The following is an 11,702-nucleotide window of genomic DNA, read 5'->3' as shown; positions in this document are numbered from 1 at the left end:
CTGCCTTGAAGAAGCCACAACTGGGAGAATTTTGCTGCCTGGAAAAGGAAACATGAAACAATCAGAGCAAACGGGGCTGGGCAAGCAGAGGTGCCTGGTGTAGCAGGGAGTTGCTGCTGACTGCTGGGTTGATGACTTCTGTTGTTTTGTGATGTTATTTGGGAAACATTCCTCTGTCATCCTGTCTCCCAGATGGTCCAAGCCTGGGAACATCCCTGGAGCACGTTCCTACCTCCCTTCCTCACCTAGGTGCCCCAAACACCAGCCAGCTCCGTTCCTCTGCGCCCTGGCTCCAACCTTTCCTGGTCTTTTGAAGCCTGCTGCAGAGGAATAACTGCTTTGCTCCTGCTGAATCACATCACCAAGTGAAGGAGAGGAGATTCTTGGCAGAAATTGCCGTTTAGTTGTCATAATGCCCTGCCTTTCCCCTGATATTTGCAGATGGGAAACTATTCAAAGGTGAATGAAAACATTAGGCTTAAAGCTGCAAAATTGAAGACCTAGAAGTGTTATTACACATTCAGCTTGGCTGGAGGTTGGCCTGGAGGTGATGGCAGACTCAAAGGACCCCATCCTACAGGGCATTTGCAGAGAAATACGTAATCCCAGGACTAGGATCTTCCAGAGTTGTTCCCTCTTTGCTGGCTTTCAAAGCACAGTGAGTGTCAAGATCCTGTGGGGCTGATCTCAGAGTGATCATTCCTAATTCTGCTGCAAAACAATTACTGCGTATTTTTCCATGAGAGTTTCTATAATTCAAGGCTGAGTCTGCAGTTGTGACAAAATCTCAGCACTCCTTTTTCTTTTCTTGCTGGTTTCTAGCTTTCTTGTTTGGAGACAAAAGATGATGATAATAAAAAAGCAATCTATTTGCCTTGGGTTTCTCAGGCCCATATAACTCCACCTCAATGCATGATCTTAAATTCAGTCTCCTGACTTGGGCTCAAACACATCAGGCTGCTGGATTTATGTTTTTAGATTATTAACGTGTTGGTTTGCACTCTAACACCTTGAACTGCACCTCTTTGGGGGGGATAAATCAGTCTCTCCCATGGTAAAATTGCCAGCAGAACTGGGGGTCCGGGGAGGGGATGGCTTGTAACGGTGGGGTTAGAGGGTGAAAAGAGGGAGTGAGAGAAGCAGAAAACTAAATGTGCAGGGAAAAGCAACAACACTGCTCGCCATCCTGAACGGATATGGCCCCGTTAACCCTTATCAATAATTGATGTCTCAGAGCATGGATTTTCCATTATTCTGATGAGACCAGCTCTGTTACAAATACGTTGTTTGGCACCTAAAATTAATTGAGCATTAAAAATTTACTCTTTTTATTTTCCCTTTTAAAGACAATCCCTCTGCATTTTCCCCCTCCACTCATACTGTTGAAGCATCTTACAATGGGCCTAATTTTCAGGTAATTGAGCATGGGAGAAAACCTGGAGAAAAGCTGTGAGTGCTCCTGGTAAGGTGAGGACTCCTCCGAGCCTGCTCTAGGACTGTGCCTCAGTTTTTCTCCTGCCTAATGGACACGTGCCTTTAAAATCAATCTTTTTTCCTTCCTGCCACCTCCCATAGCTCATACACCTACCCTCCATCTCTCCCACTCCTTTTTCCTCCTCCTTCAGCTGGAAAGGTAAGGGAATGTATGCAAATGAAGAGAGCACTCCTGCCAAGAAAGGGAACTGAAAGGGCTCAGAAAGCCCTCAGCACGGTCTCCAGCATGGCATTACATAGGATGACACTAAGCATTGCTCAATCCAGAGCATGGGATCAGGTGCACTGATCTGGGTTATCTCCTAATCCACAACATCTGCCAGACAAAACAAAGCTTGGAAATGGGCAGACACTGCATTACGCCATATTCTGAAGAGGCTGGATGTGAATTTGCACGAATATTTTGGCAAAGCATTTTTTTTTTTTCTGGGAAACTACAGGGTTCCTGTGCAGAAGGAAATGATAGAAACCTTATAGGATAAAATATAGTGTCCTATCCCTCCTGCACCGGTCCTTCTGTGACTCTCAGCTAGCAGAGGCAACCACGGCTTGCAAACCACTGCAGCATGCAGGTGTGCTTGCTTGGTCACTGCAGTACTCGATGCTGATGGAGAAGTGACACCAGCTGGGGACCTACAGCTACGGTGTGACAATGCCACGCAGCTCCGGGAGCCACAACCCGCCGAGGGGGGAGCTGCCCTTGCTTTGCTGGTGACTTGCAGCTGGAAAAGCTGGGGGAGCTGCACCAGGCAGCTGGCGCATCCGGAGGGAACCGAGCACCAGGATCTGCGAGGCTGCTTTTTAAAATCCCAGCCATGCACTCTCTGCATGAAAATTAATCCTTGCAGAGGCCTCGATGCCTGCTTCAAAAGTCTCATTTTGGTTTGGTTTCCTGTCAAGAGTGTAACTGCTTGAATTTATGCAGATTATGCACTCCTGCCAGGTGTTTATTTTATATGCTTTTCTTCCCCCCTGCTACACTATGAAAGAAAAATTGGGTAATATTCGCTAATGAGGCAAGTGGGATATTCCGGGGCCCCTTTAACTTACTAGGAATAAAACATTTTTAAAAAATTGCTGACCCTTTAAACCTCAACAGTTAGTTTATCTGAGGGACATGTTTCTTAGTCAGCAAAGGGTCTTTCCTGGAGGAGTTATTTGTAATTCATTAGTGCAGGGGTAATAGCTGTGCTCCTAAATAATTCCAGTGCTTATAAAATACCATCTGGTATCAAGCACCGAGGGCCGTACGCTCTGTCGGTGTAAAACCGGACAGCTCCGTTGCCTTGGATGAGTCCTGGTGGCGTTACATCCACCTGCCTCCTCTCCAAGGGCTCGTGTACCCGGCTTTACAGGAGCTCCCGCATCGCCTCCACGAGCGCCGCGCTGACGTCTGCGCTGCCGGGAGCGATCGCTGCTGTGCGCTGGAGCACGAGGCCGGGCTGCAGAGGGAGTGAGCCCGGCTCCTGCGAGCTGGATTTATGGTGTTTGTGTTAGAGCAGGAGGCACGGCCCCTGCGCCGGTGAATAAAACCTGCCAGGAAAGCGAGTGTGAGAGGAAGAAAGGAAAAGGTTTGATTTTGGAACTGCTCTAATCTGAGGTTCGGTTTTATTCTCAAGTAGATGGCAGGGATGGATTTGCATGTGTTAAAGTAGATGTGCTGGGGTTATATTCCACTTTTTTTCCCCTCCATAAAAAAAAAGCAAGAGGCAAGAGATTTACAGGACACATCCAATGAGAAAACCCACAGTTCACACTAATCTATCCAAATTAAAAGCACTTCCCACTCACAAATCCTCCTTACAGGATCTGAAACTGCTTTAAAGCCTCATGGATTTTTAAAGAACAAATCCGGGCAACCAAAAAGATGGACCTGGACCAGCCATAAACAGATGTGGACCTGGGACTTGTGACCCTGTCAGTGCCAAACAGGCCCCTGAGGCTTCACAGGAACCAAATGCCCCAAACCTCTTTGCAGGGCCAGCCTCAGGCTTGCTGTATGCCAGCTGCTTTCAGGAATGGAAAACAAAACAAATCCTTCTGCTTCTGGTTTTTTCCATTTCCACTGGGGTCCAGGAATCACCTCTCCTTTTAGACAGGGATAGCATTTGAACAACAACAAAAAAAAAGAGCAAGATGGCATCAGGGCTTTTGTCTGCAGCATAAACCACAACGCCAGTAAGAGCTCGGTGCCCTGGAAACTTAAAGAACACAGAGGAGGCACTCAGCATTTTGCAGAATTGGGTCCTTTTCACTTTCCTGCAGGTATCAGACACTGAGCCCTGATTTGTTTAACCTGCATCTGATCCTCCTCCAGTAATGAAGCAACAAAATTTGCAGGCAATTTGCACACTGCAGTACAGGAGCGACCCAGCCCGTGCAACCCTCCCCAAACACAGCACCGTACATCGCACACGTGCAAAACAAGGGCTTCAAACCAAATTATTTCAGTTAGGATTTCTAGCCCAGATCTGTCCCTGAAAACTTCTGGCTGATGAATTAGTGCCTAGAGGGACAGCCTGCTTCATCCAGGAGTGTTCATCGCCACCAGCAGCACCACGTGCAGTATTCCTGCCCCAGTTCACAGCAGGGCTGAGAGGCTCCTGCCATCACAGCTTTTATTCCTATTTTTGTTAAAGCCTTTTGTCCTGCAGTCCTGTGACTGCTTGCAAGTTTTTAAGACCCAAAAAAGGGACAGGATGAACTCGAGCCCATTTTCTAAACCTGAGTGCTGAGCTGGCCTGGTTTGTGACTTGTGGAGCTCAATCCTGCTGCCCAGACCAGGTCCCGAGTTGTGCCCACGCCGTGTCCCCAAGCTGGGACATCTCCCACAGCTGGGCAGTGACCGGCAGCTTGGGTACTGCCAAAGGCACCTCGAGCTGGGGCAGGGCCCCGAGAGCTGCTCTGGGGAAGGGAGACGGCGATATAGGAGAAGGGAGGAGGAAATGCACAGATGAAATGCTGTGAATTTCTGCAGCACCCAGCTCAAGTGAGTTCCAAAAATTAAGTTTCTCAATTAAAAATTATTAACGGTAATAACAAACAAGTGAGAGTGGGAACAGGACAGAAGGAAGGCGAGCAGAAAGTAGCAACAGCATCGAGCAGGGGCAGAAAAATAAAGGCTCTTTCATGTGCCGTTGTCACCTGCAACAAAGCCTTGCAAGCCTTGGAAATTTATCGGGGGCTCACTCTTTCTCTGAAGCCTTTCAAGATGCTGATATTTGCAGAAGGTGCAGTGTAGCCACTGGATAAGGCAGAAGAATGAATCCATCACGGCTTTCCCCCTCGTCCCCTGACAGCTTCAAGTCATAAAACTTGGGGAAGGCACAGCTTTCCCTTTGAGGCAGGCAGCCCGGAGACGCGGTCAATATAGCTTTGTAGCCCATCACCATTAAGACAAGCTTATCAGCAGGGTGCCAGGAGTGCAGAGCACACCGGCTGACAGGAAAATCAAAGTTTCATTCTCTTTGCAATTCATATCTGGGCTACCCTGGCCTCCTGGCTGGAGCAGGCTCCCACCCTGACTTTCACACGATACAGCACGTGTTCTGCCTGGCTGGGCATCTCTGATTTTACAGAGGTATCTTCTCTTAGACACGGCCCTGTCCCACACAAACCCCGTCCCTCCACACAGAGATGATTTCCCACAAGAAGACAGCCTGCCGCTGAGATCACGAAGCCGGAGGCGCAGCGGAGGCTCTCTGAAAGCAGCAGGTGAGGGCTCCCAGAGGGTCGTTTTGCCTTTTTGATGCAAGATGAAAGCCTGACCTACGTCAGGGCAGCTGAAAAACCAAGGCACACAGAATGGCCCACGCCTGGCACAGACCCATGGAAGTGCTCAGGCTGCAGGATGGTGGCAGGGCCTGCCAGGAGAGGGGACAGGAGCTGGCCGGGCCTCCCAGGAGGCTGCCACCCCCTCCCAGCTGAGGTATTTCTCACCTTTCGGCTTTGTTCCAGACACTTCTTGGCAGTGGGGTGCATGGTGCTGAGGCCATAGGGTCTTCCCTGAGCTCCCTCATGAGTCAGCAGGGGTAAAACCTCCGAAAAAAAGACAAGGATTGCTTCGCTTTGTCTCTACACATCCTTACCAAGCAGTTGGTACTGCATGAAGTGCTTGGGACTGGCAGTTACGAGACAACCTTGTTGGAAGACAAATTTCTTCCTAAGGCCTTGGTCGATCCGTGGTCCTTGGGGACATCCATCCCTGACCACGCAGCTTCCCAGGGAAGCACCGGGCCAGAGAAATGCCGTGCAAAGGGCACAGGGACATTAAGCTGCACTGGCAGAAGCACAAGTCAGAGGCCACCAGCAGGAACAAAGCACCCATCAGAATTTAGACCATGAAGCAAATGCAAAAATCACATCCTGAACAACAGCACCAGGGTCCCTGATAGCATTAGACCATCCAATAGCAGACAGAGGCACAAAGCCTTGGCTGTCCCCACCTCCCTCTCCCTTTAGTCCAAAGAATAGCAGCCTACACATAATAGATTTTATAACGTAGCTCCCTGCAAATGCATAAATGCAGCATTCCACCAAAAGGCCTCTTACAAGTTACTTTCCAGTAATTAAGAGGCTTTTACAGTAACACTGAATAAAAATAGTCATGATCAAAAATACTGTTCTTACGCCCCGTCTGGCTTCACTGTGGCCTTACGTGAACTTCTGCGGCTTGCTTGACCATTTTCTTTGTTCCCCTCGGAGCTCTCATGCTGGGCCGTAAGGACTTGCCACGTGCTCTCACCCAGATCTGTGTACTCAGATGTGCCTTTACTGGAGCTGGTGGAGCTGCGAAGGAATAAAAGGGGCCCAAGAAGGTGCGTTTGCAAGTTTTTTTTTTTTCCCTAGCTCTCCTGTTTCTTGCTTTTCTCTACTTCATACAAACGTTTCGGAGTGACAGCCAGAAATGGAAATGGCAAACGGTAATGTGAAGTTCTGCACGCAGCTTTTGGGGCATAACGAACCTCCCCTGGCTTCCTGGTCTTTGCGATATCATTGCTGGAGAGTGCAGAGACCTTAATTTCCCCTGCACACAGCTGAAAATGTCTCAGTTCTTGGTTGAAATGTCAGGGCTCCATTACGTCCATAATCCAATATGAAACCTGAGGGCAACCGCATGCCTGCTGCTTGCCTCGTCCTGGAGGGATGGGCTGCAAAGGCAGCCCCCCTTGGGAGCTGCTGCTCTGCACTGTTTGAGAGGGAGCAGATCCCCAGCACCACGGAGGGATGGACCCCGACCTGTCCTCACGGGACTGCGTAAAGCTCCCTGTCCAGAATAAGTGAGCTCAAGCTCCCTGCACCTTCCTTTGGAGGAACAGTCTGCTTGGGAGAGAGAAGAAGCCATGGAGGAATAACGCAGCTTTTTTTTATAAACGAGGTTTCCACAAAGATGTATTATTCATTATGCAATAATTAACCACATTTACAGACACTGCCTCAGGAAGCCTGATCACGCAGAACCACAGCTGCACCATCCCACACAGCCGGCATCGCTCAGCGTGGCCAAGGCAGAAAGCCAGCGTAAGGGCTGTGCAAACTGAAGCCAGAAGCTGGGGACACCGGGGCGACAGTGGGTCAACCCTCAGGAAAGCCGCTTGTTTTAGTTTGAGCGAGGCTGGATCCCTCATTTTTCTGTGCTATGGCCATCAGTTCTCTTAGCATCTCTTCTTCGCAGGGCTGAAGACACCACAGAACATAGCACTGGCCCCTTTCTGCTGCCAGGGTCTGACCCTCCATGGGTCCACCACATCTCAGGACAATAGTTGGCATTTTCTGACAGCTACATTCCCTTCCTCAGGTATCAGAGTGCCCATCACTGTATGGAGACCTACTTGTCCCCCCTCCAGGCTCTACAGGGCTAAATCCTTCCTTAACAAAGGCATTAAAGCCCATCCAACTCCAACCCCCTGCTATGGGCAGGGACCCTTCCACAACCCAGCCTGCCCAAAGCCCGGCACTGCCGGGGATGGGGTACCCACAGCTTCTCTGGGCAGCTTGGGCCAGCGTCTTAATATCAAGGCAGAAGAGATCATGGTGGCTTCAGCAAGAGGTGGGAGAAGAAGCAAACAAACCAAGAGCCTTGATTAAGGTGTCCAGAAGACCCCAGGGATCTGGGATCAAGCCCCAGGCCTCCAGCAGTCAAGGGCTCTGCTCTGCACATCCAAGCCAGTTGGACAGACCTTAGAAGAAACCTAAGAGATCTTAACCAAAATTGTCAGCACCCTGAACTTGTTCTGCTCTTCAAGGAGGTGGCAAATACAGTCATTGCTAGGAAGGTAAAAATATCAAAGCAGAAATAAGACCTTTGTTTCCTAAACTTTGTATTGCATACATATATATTCATGTTATATGCACGGTTTTGCACAGCAGTCGCCCCCAGTCTTTTATGGAATTGTCTTTCTGTTTAGCAACGTGCTGAATCAACAAAGCTATTTCCCTTTCATATTTCTGTAATTAGCCTGTTTTAAACCCTTCAGCAGCTCTTCAGAAGGATGCTGATTATTTACAGTATGTGCAATTCAGATGTCACTGGATTATTAACCTCGGCTGTGTAGTCTTAAATGTCTGGATTAGTGGATATGAGTTTGTTTCCTCCATTTCAGGCTAGAAAAGAAAATCGGGCAAAAATGGCAAAATAACCAGGTTAGAAAAGCCAGCTGTCTACTAGCACCTTGCACCCAGAAGGCACAAGGAGCAGGGCTATCAGCAGGAGCTCTGCTGCATCAAGAGGCTGGGGATCTGGCGTTCCAGCCCTAAAGCTACCCTGGGAAATGGCTCTCTGGAAGAGCAGCACAAAATGGCACAAAACCAAGACCCTGCTGTCAATGGGGAAAGGGCTTAAGAGGGAAGATGGAGATCCGAGTGGAGGGCAAAGCCCTGCAGTGGCCTGGGAGTTCCCTGGGCACTGCCCATGGCCATTTCTCCCGCATCGGAGCACCAGGAGCTGATTTCCAGCCCTTCCTCTGCTTCACTGCAGGATTTTGGGACAGCAGCCTCTACTCTCCTATTCTTTGTCCCTTTGCAAGCAGAAGATGGGAGCGTGCTCAGACAATTCTGCAGAGGCAACAACTATCTGCTGCTCTGCAGGCAGCCCAGCTCTGAAACACAGCTGCCAAAGCAGCACTGGAGGCAGGGGATGTAGGACAGATCAGCCCCAGCTGTTCCCCCTCACACGGAGCATTAAAGTGGCTAAGAAAGGTAAGGAAGGACTGTCCCAGCCACCAGACCTGCACAGAACAGGGCTTGGCAGGACCTCCTGGGGATTTTCTCTCTCTTTTGCAGCCACCGAGCCATTTGCTCTTACTACAGAGGTGGAAGTGAGCACCCAGAGGTGTCCCAGGCTCTGGGAAAGGGGAGTTAAGGGAGCACAGCTATTTCCATCCCTCTTGAGGACAGTTAAAGGATTCCCATAGATGCTGAGTGCACAGCTCTGGGAAGGGTGCTACAAGGTGCTGGGAACCACAGACCTGGGGGTTTGGCGTGTGCAGAAGTGAATGGAGGGGCAGCAGCAACTGTACATTTGTAAGTTTTAATATAAACATAAGCATCAAACTGACTTGAAAGCACGCAGTTCCCAATGCACTGGAAGTGTCAAAAAATGCCCTATGCTGCCTCAAAAATATTTCATTTTGATCCTTTTTAGACAGCTGTTCCTACAAAAAAATTGAAGGGAGTGTTGAAATGGAAGGCTCCTTTACATGAAGCCTCCCCAAGGTTTTCAGCTCTGCATGGGTTTTTCTGTTTGTTTTGGGGATGTTTTGCAGAAATAATTTTGCAAACTAACCCAAATACACGAGCGTGTTCTGGCATTGCCACTCTGTGGTTTTTGCTAACGGTAATCCATTTTATTCCAGTGAGGAGCAATAGGAAGAGCTCCTGTCACTACAAAGGAAAAATAAAAAAACAGTTGAAAAAATCTCTGTGGAAGTCTCAGGAAACTCCCTTCAGCTCCAAACATGGTGAAGAAAATGCCATCAGTGATTTTCCCCCTTGTAATGAGGTTTGCAAAGGTTGACTTGCAAGGAATTAAAACATGGAAACATTTAAAATATCAGTGAGTTCTGGCATCCTAAGTAATGTGACATTTATATGATAATTTGGCAATTAAATATGCAAGCAAGGATGCTTTTCCTTTTCAAACATGCAGGTACGGCACTTTCACAAAACAGCTTCCAGCATTTTACAGGTTCACCTTCTGACTGGAGTGGAAAAATATTATTTGCAACGTGTGGGTGGGGGATGCTTGCAGCAGCACCAGCCCACACCAACTCAGCAGCATCTCACAGCACACCACAGTTCCGCCATGCAAATACCACTCAGGGAGCTCCAGGTGGAAACCCCATTTCTTGCTCTTTGAGAACGGGGACATTTGCTCTTGACAACTGGGGAAAAGAGCATGGGTTCAGAGCTGTTTGTGCAACCCAGCAGGGAGACCTTCGCTGCAGAATAAGCTTCCTCCAGCATCCCTAGGTGAACAAGAGGAACACCAGCTGAGCTGCCTGGATATGGGTTATATGTGCTCACAGAAGAGCTCATAACCTGGCACAGATCCCAACCCTATAACACTCAGAAGAACACAGCATCACCCACCAACAGGGTCAGGTTCAGTTATCACCTGGGCTCCTCCTGGTAACTGATGCACCAGCTCAAACCCAAGATACCTGCAGGAACAAGAAGTCTTTCTCCAAGCTGCATGACTGGACAAGACCCCAGAAAGGGGCTGGTTGGTCTGTGCTGGGAATGGGCATTGGGTGAAGTAAAGTTCTCCCTCCGGCAGGGCCCTGAGCACCTCACCCCCCAACACCAACCGCATCCCTTCCGTGCATCGCAGCAACTCACTTCCTCTGCTGATGAATAATTTGGAGTGCTTCAGCCATTATTAAATAATAACGGATCTTTTCCTTGCAGAAATAATTGAATATTGGAGCTGGGAAATTGAGGTCACCCTCAGCTCTGCTCCCTTTGACAATGCTGCTCTCACCAAGGCAGCAATCCTGCGTGGTGCTGGTGGAACAGAGCAGTTATTGGAGCCTCGCAGCTCAGCAGCATTTGTCCTCTCACCTTGGGCTGCTCAGCAGGAAGATCCCAAAGCTGGTGTTAAGGCTGTAGTGACTTGAAACTCTCTCTCAAGGGAAAAAAGTAGCTGAAGCTCGATGGATTTGACTGCATCACCCAACAGGGGCTCTGTTGCTGCATGGGGCCAGCACTGCACATCTGTTTTTTTCTTCCCTACTGGAGGGGAAATGCAAACTCTTTTGGGTATAGTGGTGTACAAGTCCTGCTACTGGGTAAAGAATCACCAAAAATCATTAAGTGCTGTGGAAGTTCTTCCTTGCTGTTGGAAACCACACTCATTTCCAAATCAAAGACTTCTTCCTGCTGTGCACAAACCCTGCTCTTACCCCCCAGATTGGTTTTGCCCACCACTGAGGTCAGATCTGGGGAAGTTTGAAAAAAAGTTACTAACAGCCATGCACCTAGGAGAACTTGAGTTGCTTCGCTTCAAGCCCTCTCCCCTCCTGCTGCTTTCTCTTTTTTGCTGTGCCCTCGGCTGGCTGCTCTCGATCACATACTTGTGGAAATATTTGCTCCAGGTTGATTTCAAGTGGGTGGAAAGTTATGGCAGAAACATGTCTGCCTGTCTCCAGGTTGGTTATTCGCGAGGAAAGAGAAAGCCTGCAAGAAACCCCCTGGCAGAACAAGTCCTGGAGCCAGCCCACCTTCAATCTAGCAGTGATTTTTCCCTTCTGTTCCCCTTCACATTTTTTTTCAAAATCAGGAAGGAAACAACTTGGGTAACACAGCTTTCTGCCTTCACATTCCCGTACACGCACTGATAAATGAAATTCTCATTGACTGTTACATTAAAAACCAAATTATCCCAGGAGTAAAAATCCTGCTTGTAGAGAATCCAGCCACAAAAAACCTAACGTGGCTTTAGAGAAGTTACGCCAATAACTCACCCAGTTCAATACCGAATGAGACCCTTTCTGTAGGATTTTCCTGAGCTGGACAGAGGACTCTATGATGTTCCAGCCCACAGGGTAAGGAACTGATAGTGCAAACATCCACTCAGGGGAAAGGACGAATTTGCAGAATCATGAGAAAGAAAACACAAAAGCCAGCACCCACAAATAGAAGAACTTAAAATGGAGTCACAGCCTGCCCTAAATCCCAAAGTCAAATGCTCACGCAACGATGGAGACGTT

The 11,702-nt window shown here is 48.7% G+C and overlaps 1 protein-coding gene across 2 annotated transcripts in view; it reads right to left on the bottom strand.

Annotated features, from left to right (window-relative positions):
* Nucleotides 1-1,184: 1,184 nt before the first annotated feature.
* The window catches only part of LOC310885991 (uncharacterized protein), a 239,033-nt gene continuing 228,515 nt past the window's right edge, over nucleotides 1,185-11,702 (bottom strand). For both annotated transcript variants that reach the window (XR_014575067.1, XM_083809973.1), the window contains exons 6-8: nucleotides 6,124-6,282; nucleotides 5,434-5,532; nucleotides 1,185-3,027 (exon numbers count right to left, since the gene is read on the bottom strand). The gene's annotated coding sequence lies outside the window, so the exon portion shown is untranslated. The remainder of the gene's footprint in view (nucleotides 3,028-5,433; nucleotides 5,533-6,123; nucleotides 6,283-11,702) is intronic.

The sequence above is a fragment of the Anser anser genome (assembly GCF_964211835.1).
Source record: "Anser anser genome assembly, chromosome: 24".
Classification (NCBI taxonomy): domain Eukaryota; kingdom Metazoa; phylum Chordata; class Aves; order Anseriformes; family Anatidae; genus Anser; species Anser anser.
This window is presented reverse-complemented; position numbering and strand designations above follow the sequence as displayed.